Raw genomic sequence first — 10,054 nt, 5'->3', positions numbered from 1 at the left:
TGCAACCATATCAGGGTAGAGAGACATGAAGTCTGAAATGGAATTTGTTTTGACAATCAGCATGACTACAGATACAGTAGCTATGGGTAGAAACATAACAGGAGGATAGACTGTTTTTATATGCAGAGGGTGACAACTATTGAGGTGAAAATATAGTTGTATTTTTGAGGGTTGAATGTGGACTGATTTGTGGAATTTGTTGTTAACAAGGGTAATTTGGATATCAATGAAAGTAAGTTACTCCGATACCCTGCAATACACCAAGACGTGAAACGTCCAATTTTCAAAACCCAAATCCCATCCCTCTCCCATCTTTTTTTAACTCTCTCCCACCAAGTCCTCTCACACCTCCAGAATTAAAGCCTATCTCCTGAAGTGCCAACTATGCTCTGCCTCCTATATTGGAAAGTGTACCACACCCCTAAATATTAGGATTAATAACCAGTGTGCCTCATGCAAGCATCCATCCCTAATTGGGAAGCTCCCAATTCTAAAGAATGCCTCCAAACATAAAACTCCCTAATAAATGCTATAGTGTCTCTATTCTAGCATCCCTTCCACCCTCCACTCAAACTCAAGACAATAAAGCAGGCATATACCTAGCTCCTTAATTCCTGAAATGAACCAGGGCTCAATATCAGACACTAATTAACCCAATCTCCATATATTTTCATCCTCCTGAGCTCCCAAAACTTTACATTTCAATCCCACACTCCCAAACCATTCCCTGCTTTCCCCTTCGATCCATTGCCCTTGTCCTCTCCCCTGGACACTTTCTCCTCAGTTCCTTCTTTCCCCAGGTGATGGTGGTTTTGCCACCCAGAATTTTAAATATGATTAGTGTCCTTATTTATATGATTTTCTCTACATTTGTTTGCTAATGCCATGGTGCTCCATTATTTGAATTGTTATTCACATCATGAGAATTTTGTACGATATATATATATATATATATATATATATATATATATATATATATATATATATATATATATATATATATATATAGTATAATACAGAGTAACAGACAATATAGAAACACAAAAAAAGAAGAACACTCACACGTTATTTCTTGATATTTCGACGGAGACAATCCATCTTCATCTGAAGATATAGAAGTAATGACTGCTGGAATTGTTGAGGTGAGGGGTGCGAGAGAAAGGGAAGGGGGCCAGGGGAAGGGGAGAACGGTAGGCGAAGGAGGGGTGAGAGGAATGGTTGGGGAGAGGGAGGGGATGGAATTGGCACAAATCAGAAAATAGAACAACATGCTCACTGCAACTATTGCAATATACGAGATCCAGGTTTCAACCTACAAAGTATTGATCATGACCTCGCAAGTCAAAACAAAGGCCACGTACACCAAAACTCATTCGGAAAAACACAGTGTCCACCCCCCGATATGCTTTGCTTCCACAAAGTAACAATTTTAGGCCACTCCCATCAGTGAACGACATTGAGGCCCGGATGCTGATAGGCCATACAGATGTAAATGAATGCCATTTCAAGAGTTTTTAATTCTATAGGGTTGTCGGATGTGGGAAGGGACGCTAGGACGGAAACATTGTAACACTGGTTGAAAGGGGTATTATGATGGGAAGCATGTTTAGGGATGGGGAGACCCACGGACGGGGAGGAGGGATTGCACGAGGCGCGGTGGTTATTAATCCTAATATTAAGTGGTGTGGAACATTGGCCAATGTAAAAGGACGGGCAGAGTTTACAGGTAAGAAGATAAACAACATTTATATGTAAATGTAAATATATATATTAAATATATTATATATAATATATTATATTTAATACATACACACACACACACACATATATATATATATATATATATATATATATATATATATATATTTAATACACACACACACACATATATATATATATGTGTGTGTGTGTGTGTGTATTAAATATAATATATTATATATAATATATTTAATATATATATTTACATATACATTTATATATAAATGTGGGTGTGCCTATGGTCAGTCAAAAGCATGGTGATGAAATATAAAAAACCCTCCTAAAGCTTCCCTGGACACTAAACATGCACCCCCTCTCCATATGCACAACACACTTCCCAGGAATTCAGTCCCTCCTACATATTTTAAAAGACCTCTTCCCCATAGTAAACAGAACTAGCAACGGATAGAATATTCTAGTAGAGATAAAAGCAGAACCAACGAACTTAGTCATTATTCAGGTATACATGCCATCAAGCAATCATATGGAGGAAGAAGTCGATAGGATATATGATCAGTTAGAGGACATAATCATGTGTGTTCCTGCAGGGAAACATTTGATAATGATGGGGGATTGGAATGCGACGGTAGGCGAAGAGAGAGATGGTGATGAGGAAAGGGACTATGGCTTACATGCAAGGAATGACAGCGGGGAGAAAGCATCAAGTTCTGTATCAGACAGAGGTTAGTCATCTGTAACACTTGGTTTAGACACCACAAAAGGCGTAAGTATAAATGGAAAATGCCAGGTGACTCAGAAAGGTACCAGTTATATTATATTATGGTTAGGAATAGGTTCAGGAACAGTGTGATAAATTCGCACAGCTTCCTGGTAGCGGATGTGAAGTCTGACTATGCCTGTTAAAGGCTAAAGTCTGCTAAACTTTGTGCTACATTCTGAGCACTTTAACTCATACACTCCACTCCTCTCATTTTGGGGACTTTGTCTTTAGTATGAGAGATCAGGTTCTTAAGGCATGAATCACTTTAAAACAGTGGTTCTTAATGTTTCAATGGAGTGTTTAGCAAAGTTTCTCAGCAATAAAGCAGAATTTTTGAGGCGTGTCATAACCATGGATGAAACATGGGTCCATTACTTCACACCTGAGACAAAAGAACAATCCAAACAGTGGATTCAAAAGGGAGAGCCACCTCCAAAGAAAGCAAAGACCATTTCATCTGTAGGCACGGTCATGGAATTGGTTTTTTGGGATGCACATGGGATTATTTTCATTGACTATCTTGAAAAAGGAAAAACTATCAACAGCAAGTATTATGTGAACTCATTGCAATGTTTGAGCGAAGAAATCAAGCAAAAGCGTTTGGCTCAGAGGAAAGTGTTGTTTCATCAAGACAATGCACCAGCTCACAAATCCAGTAATGCAATGGCCAAAATTCATGAATTAAAATTTGAATTGCTACCTCATGCACCTTATTCACCAGATTTAGCCCCCTCGGATTAATTTCTGTCTGAAAAACTTGAAAAAATGGCTCAGTGGTCAAAGATTTTCCGACCGTGATGAAGTGTGTTGGCAGTTAATGGCTATTTGGAGGAGCAACAGTTCTTATTATAGTGTCGGGTACTTTTGGGAATACCCTCATAATTCACAACCTGTATGTATCTAAGAGTGCTCAGGTGCAAGTGGGGGATGGAGAGACCAGATGGGCAGTGTTAGGAAAAGGCAGGCATAGGCAGGGTTGTCCATTATCACTGGTGCTGTTCAACATATATGTGGAGGAAATGATTAAAAAGGCATGGGAAGAACTGGTAGTATGAATAAATGTCAGGGGGGAATCCATAAAATCAATTAGTTTTGTTGACGATCAAGCTCTAGTTTCTCAGACAGCCAAGGGGTTGCAAGCATTGTGGAATGAATTGGAAATTCAGTACAATAGATATGGAATGATAATCAATGTAAATAAAACCAATGTTATGTAATTTTTCAGAAATACAAAGGCTAAGCTAAACATTAAAATAGGAGGGCAATTACTAGAGCAGGCGGAACAATTTATGTATCTCGGAAGAGTTTTGGACCAACATGGTTGAAGTAGTAGTGACATAAGGAGAAGAATTGCACTAGGCAAAGAGGCTTTCACAAGGAGGAGGAAGTTGATGGCAGGGACTTTTGAGTAAGGAAATCCACATCCACACACAATTTATATGATTATATGTGGACACAAACACATATTTAAAAGCCCTGAAGCATTCATGAGTGATTAATGATTAATCCATGAAGAAATACAAATTAAATATAAGGTACTAAAAAAATTTCAATGAGTCATATGCTATTTGGTATCGTATACTAAGATACATTTAAAAGATGAGGTACAATTGATAATGATAATTGGTTATTATATTGTGGTGAAATATTGAGTGAATAAAATCGAAATCATTTGGTGATAATGAATTATTCTTGAAAAAATTCTTTGTGATATTTTGCTTTACATAAATACAGGACTTGTTCATTGGTATTACAAGTTAATCTATTAGTAGTTGTTGTTTGCTTACACATCACGCTCCTGGAAAAATCTAATACATATATAATGTACTTATTAATAAATATACTTCCTAACACATTATCAAGTAATTAAAACTTTATCACTAAACCAATCTTTAAAATTAGATCTTCACTGCCCTTAATATTCTCTAATTTTATGATGAGTTTGTTTATTCCATTTATGTATGGAAATATACTTTTTATTCTTTTAGCATACTCTAACAAATATATTTAAAACTATGTGAAATATATATAAAAATTATACATAAATTTAAAACTAGTGAATTATTTCCTTGAAGATAATTCACTATTTGTAAATGATACACAAAATAATAGAACACTTCATTATAGTATGCTAAAAGAATAAAAAGTTATTACAATACCCTCAAGGCATATTTTATTGGAACACTCTGCCTTTGTATTTTCATTTGTTTATCATCCTTTCATGTAATTTAAGTACACCAGCATGTAAATATCAGTGAGTATTCAAGCACAATATGATGAAAATATCTGGTGTTAAGCCATACATTGAGAATAAGACACACCAGTTTAAGAAAAAGACTCGAGAATCAAGATTAACTTCTCAGGTTCAAGGCCCAGCCCTGTTTGTCAACATAAAATCACTCTCCCATCTTAGAACCAGCAGAGTGTGTGTGTGTGTATATACATGCGCGTACACACTGGAAAATGCTAGCGTTGTGCATGTGGTACTTAAAGATTCATTTGAAATCAGATGAATCAGAACTCAAAGGAAATATTTCCCCATATTCAACATAAACGAGACTTTCGGGTACGAGGGCCGAGAAGAATGGATCTTAAACAGCTAGATTTTCCTAACCATGTCTCCATGTTAGCAAATGGTTTTTACTCTATAAAATGAAACATACAAGGTATGATCAAAAAAGACAGGACTGATTTTACAACTTGTTTATTTCGATGGATACAGCTTAATCGAACTTGTCGCCCTCTAAGTACATGCCTTGGCTGATGACACACCTTTGCCAACGTTCCTTCCAGCTCTCGAAACCTGTCTTGTAAGCCACCTTAGGGATCCTCCTGGGGCCCGCCAAACAATTAGTTTTAATGTCCGCAATAGAGTCGAATCGGCGCCCTTTCAAGGTTGATTTTAACTTTGGAAACAAAATAAAGTCTGATGGAGCCACGTCTGGAGAGTAGGGTGGCGGAATCACGGAAGTTCCAGTTCTGGCGAAAAACTCCGTCACGATCAGCGCCGTGGGAGCCGGAGCGTCATCGTGGTGGAAACGCCATGCATTGTTTTTCCACATGCCGGGCCTCTTTCGGCTCACTGCGACCGTTAGCCTCTTCATAACCTTTAAGTAGAAATCTCTGTTGATGGCTTGACCATGAGGGACGTAATTGTAATGAATCAGCCCTTGCCAATCGAAGAAACACACCAGCATGACCTTCACATTGGACCGGGACATGCGAGCTTTCCTTGGTCGCGGAAAATGAGGACCTTTCCACTGAGAAGACTGGGCCTTTGTCTCAGCATCATAACCGTAAACCCAGGTTTCTTCACCAGTTCTGATGGTTTAAAAAAAAAACTCTGGATCGGAATTGGCTCGATTCAGGAGTTCCTGACAAATGTCCACACTTTTTGTCTCTGTTCATCAGTCAGCACCCGCGGGACGAATTTTGATACGACACGCGTCGTGCCCAAAATGTCTGTCCAAATTGTCTGACAGGATCCAAAACTAATGTTTACTTCCTCGGCTATCTTTCTAACAGTTAAACGGCGATTTGTCTACACCAAATCGTTCACCAATTTGGCATGGTTGGGGTCTGTCGAAGTGGAAGGCCGCCCCGTTGGCGGATCTTCATCTGTCGAGGTTCTGCCCGATTCAAAACGACTGTACCACTCAAAACACTGGCTTCGACTCAGCTTCATCAGCAAAGGCATTCATTCCAATGGAATCGAAAGGAATCATTCCAAATGTCTCCGTAGCACTTTTGCCAAGTTTGAAACAAAATTTCACGCACACACGCTGTTCCTCTAGCTACTTCATCCCTGCCATTGCACGCGGCGACGAACAGGTTAACACACGTACCGCTGCTGCTGCGTAACGACTCGACGTAAACAAACGCAACACCTCTCGTTCTAGTCGTCAGATGAGTAGCTAGATGACGCACTGTCTTGTTTAGATCCGTTGAACGATTTGTGCAGAATAAAATCAGCCCAGTCTTTCTTTGATCACACCTTGTAGATGAATATCAATAAATCCTTTCCTCATGTACCATTTATGTAAGATTGCATAATAAACCCAAGTTCCTAAAAGAATGGCTCTCAAGTTTTTAAAGTAAAACTGCGAGATGGAGATCCTAGCAATCATGTAAAATCTTAAAAATAATCGTATGCTTATACGTATAGGAGTGGCCTACAATTCGGGTCCTATTTCACTCGGGTGGAAACATACCGGTCGGTTGAAAACGCGCAGAGATGATTTACTCCTGTACGAGATGACACCCGCAACACACTGTGTGGCATACGTTGCCTGATGTGCAGGATACGAATGCCCCAAAAATAAATTATCCTAAACAAAAATAATTTTACAGCGAAATTAGGGCCATACAGCCCTATACCATTCTTAATTACCTCTATCTTAAAGGAACATTTGAAAATGAACAGAAAGGACACCTCAAACACCTAAGCCTAGGTGAAGGAAGAAAACTCGCCTAATGCAACTATTTCAGAGTGTACAAATCATTCGCCTTGACCTGGATACAAACCCGGATCCCTCAATGTCCGACCGAGAACTTTAGCCAGTTCAGATAGCGAGGAGTCCTCTAAAACTTTTAAATTGTTGCATTGAAATGGATGGTAGCGGGTGACTCGGTTAAAAGTTACTGTTGTGGCGTCTCCTGCAGTTTCTTGAAAACTCGCCAAATTGGACATCGAACCCACCACCTCTGGATTAGGCAAGGACTGTTTTTTCCCTACCTTTGCCGACGCCGGAAATCCGCTGGAAGTTTGGTAAGTTTATTCGACTGCCGATTATCCTCAAGCAAAAAAATTCAACCACATATGTGCATCCTTAAGATCTAAATTTTATAGATTGATTTACTGTTGCCTTCAAAGCTGAAATTCATGGACAAAAGTTAACTTTGTATCATTGCTTGTGGCTTATTCCCATTCATAACTAATGGAAGAAAAACGATGGAATTCAAGCGCTATAATTTGATGCTGAATATTAGCCATAGGCAGAACCCTCTCCTCTGTAATAAACCCTAACAGGTTGGCTTTTCCCAGAATCAAATTTATTTTGCACCTTGGTGGAACAGTACACTGTATTCACCTCCTAGTTTGGTATGTGCAATAGGATGCTGGCTATCGAGACAGTCCCTTTAGTATGTAGACTAGCTTGTTTAGAAAAGCGAATACTAGTATGGGATATTATTTACTAGGCTTTGGTTTCACATACGATATGGATTTATTATTTTTTAATTGAATATGCTGGCATTGATGTACCAAATTTGATGGGTAGATTACCATAACCATTAGCAAAGAATAATGTATGTAGCACAAGTACTTCAGAGGTTGCTAGCCTTGCATACAACCTTTCATTACTCATACAAATTTAACGACAGCCTTGACAATCTAAGGCATAATTAGATATTTATATTGTATGAGATGGTTCCACTAAGATGTAGATATGGCAATATCACGTCAGATTTATTTAGATCTTGGACAATCATGATAAAAGAACAAGAACTGCAATGATTTTCTGCTGATGATCATCCAATTCATATGATTTGACCTCTCAGTTGTCAAATCTGCTGCGGGGTAAATTATTGCCTTTTTTACATTAAAAATTAACAATTGGATACACAAGTGGTAATGGACTTGGTCAATTACACAAGAATACCAATCTTGAGATCAGCTTAGAGTAATATATTTCATCCCACTATCTTTACCACAACTCATAAGTAGCCTTAACTAAGACATAATTTATATCATCTTTAAGTAAACAAGGTGAGATCCATTGGAGAGAAATTCTACTCCTCCCAAAAACACCCACAGTGGACTTCTCCCAAAAATTCTGAAAAAAGTACAGGAAGCAAGTACAAAAGGGAAGAGGTAGAAAATTACATTTGTAAAATGTTTTTGTTGCATATTATCATTGATTCACTTAGTTTAAAATTCGTACAATAATGAAAAGCATATTTTTGGATTTTCCATGATAAATTTAGCAGTGAACACAAATCACAAGTGAAACACTAGAGAGTAGGTGAAAATCAAACCTCAATTCACACATGTTTTTCTTTGGAATTAAAACCTCTTGCATGCATGATTATGCTATGTGAAAGATGGAGGGCAGCACCCAACCAAATGAAATAAATCAGCTGGTGTATGTATAACAGCTGATAAAAAAATGAACATTGTTTTAACAAAATACTTTTCATTAGTCCTGCAAAGTTGGTCATTTAACAACTGGTCCCAAAACCATTGTCAAACTTTTATTTCAGCCTTTGCATATGATGGAAGATACTTTTTAATAGGTTCTTTAATAACACCTCAACCACCATTACCAATACTTCTTATGATGAAGTGGATGCTTTCCATTAAGGTTTCTTCAGATTGGGGAGCATGAAAACATCACATGTAGCTAGGTCTGGATTACAGAGAGGATGAAGAGGAAACATCACATTGATTTTCATGAGATATTTAGCAAAAACTATCGTGGAGATATGCATTATTATCATCAGCATTCAGCCTGTTGCTTTAAAAAATTGGACTATTGTGATTGACGTGGCCTATGGGAATTTTTGGTATGATATAAATAGTTGCATATAAAAAATTGAGTCAGTGATTCAACATTTTCTTAATCTCTATTATCCCTGATGAAAAAACAATGTGGATGAGATGATTTTAAATGATATATTTTTTGTCAGAGCTGAATGACAACTGGTGATCATAATGGTAGGTTGGTACATTTAGCATTTTATGTTTCTAAATTATTACAATGCCTATTGTCCATAAAAATGAATTCACTAGTTTCATTTTTTTTCTGGACACAGGACACTATTGACAGTATTTTTGGGAAGGTAGTCTAGCTTTAATTGGATATAAACTTACTCGTGTTCTTTGCTCTTGGAAGATCCAAAGTTTTTAGATCGCATTTGGAACTTGAAAAAAGGTAGGATTGCTAACTGTCCCAGTGAAGTGGACTTTGTTGTCCCAGGCAATGCCATGGTAACATTTGATGGTATAGTTTGTTTTGATATAATAGGAACTAATATTGCAATGAATAAGAGTTTAAAATGGGTTGAGTTTAAGACTAAATATTTGGGGTTTACAAAATTATACCAAACTTGCAAATTGTATGCAAACTTTTTAAACAATTTTTTACACTCTCATGTATAAACCAAATGAATTCATTCTCAGTTTTGAGATCCTTCTTTAGGGACAAGTTTTAAACAAATGGAGTCTTAAAATTGTAAGTTTTCACTGGGAGGAGTCATCCTTGTATCATCACTACAGTGCTTAAATTCATATGAACCATATTTCCCAGCCCATTAGATGCACTTTTTTTTACTTCAAAATGTGCTCTAAATTAGTCTGTATCTTTTAGGCTAAGGGCATACATGTAAAAAAGTGAACTATTATATGCAAGTCAGTTCACTGGGAAAATATGTACCACTAAGCATTTCTTCCCCGGTCAGGCAAAGAAAATGGTTACCTTTATTACAATTTCAATAAATTCACTTTTTGGAGCCAGTAGTAAGCAATGGAATTTTCATGATTCCTTTAAGGACCTCCTAAAACACTTCCCAAATAAA

Source organism: Hetaerina americana, unplaced genomic scaffold (genome assembly GCF_022747635.1).
Source record: "Hetaerina americana unplaced genomic scaffold, ioHetAmer1.1.p SCAF_1, whole genome shotgun sequence".
NCBI lineage: Eukaryota > Metazoa > Arthropoda > Insecta > Odonata > Calopterygidae > Hetaerina > Hetaerina americana.
This window is presented reverse-complemented; position numbering follows the sequence as displayed.